Source organism: Primulina huaijiensis, chromosome 2 (assembly GCF_012295235.1).
Source record: "Primulina huaijiensis isolate GDHJ02 chromosome 2, ASM1229523v2, whole genome shotgun sequence".
Classification (NCBI taxonomy): Eukaryota; Viridiplantae; Streptophyta; class Magnoliopsida; order Lamiales; family Gesneriaceae; genus Primulina; species Primulina huaijiensis.
In genome coordinates this window covers 2,431,828-2,433,002 of record NC_133307.1, presented here as the reverse complement: position 1 = coordinate 2,433,002, position 1,175 = coordinate 2,431,828, and positions in this window count along the sequence as shown.

Sequence of the window (1,175 nt, the reverse complement as noted above, 5' to 3'; positions counted from 1 at the left end):
TTAAATGGTTGGTAAAACCAAACTAACATTTAAATGGTTCCAAGAATTTAATATTATAATATATTTATATATAATAAATCAAGGCATCCACTTTAAATGGTTGGTAATACCAAACTAACATTTAAATGGTTCCAAGAATTTAGTGTAACATATAGCAACAATAAATCAAAACTCCCACTTATAAGTAGGGTATAAAAATGCTTAAAGAAATAAATATAACATAAACAATAAATAATGATTAAATAATATAAAACATAGATTCTTACCTTTTAATAACCTTATTATCATGCCAAGAGTTTCACCTTATCATCTCAACTTTAGGAAGTTAGCTATTCATTATTCAAAGTGTAAAACTTTGAATATGAAATTAACATGCTAATTGTATTTAAATGAAGAAATAAAGGAAAAATATAGAGAGAAATATTATGAACTCAAAGGTTTGTTCATAGAATGAGCGATATCTCAATACATTACAATGCACCCCTATTTATAGCCAAATTTGGGGAGACAATCACAAATAAAATATTATTTTTTTACACATAAGTCTTCATTGGTGTTCCAAGATATTATATTATATTACACATCACTTTTGAAAATCTTCTTCTTTGAATTTGCTTCTTCGCATAAAAAGAAACATGTGGATAATTAAGTTGTCTAGTTGTGGTATTTTTTTCGAACCATTTGACCAAGTAATTTGAGAGATATGGTCAAAATACTAGAGCATGGTAAAACTGTCACTCCTTTGGTAACTTTATTTGTTGCTTAATTTGATCCCAATTGTGAGAGGATTTTTATCTCATGTTTGTCAACAATATTGTAGATATTATAATCAACTTTCTACATATCCAAGAATCATCTTAATCCCATTTGCAACGCCAAGTTTATTCTTGTTTTATCGAACCTGTAAAAAATAGTAAAAACTTGTAATTACACAACAACTTATATTTTATACAATTTATTATAAAACATATAATATTTAAACATTTAATAAAATAAAAACTATATATTTATATTATAAAACATTGAATTAATGTACAATTTTTATGTTTATCACACCTCCCAACCAGCTTATTGCTAGTCCCTAGCAATTTAAGCGTTAATAGCAATACAAAACATATTGATTAATTTAAATAGAAATGTAATCAAAACTATCTAAGTGTTTAAATTAAATTTGA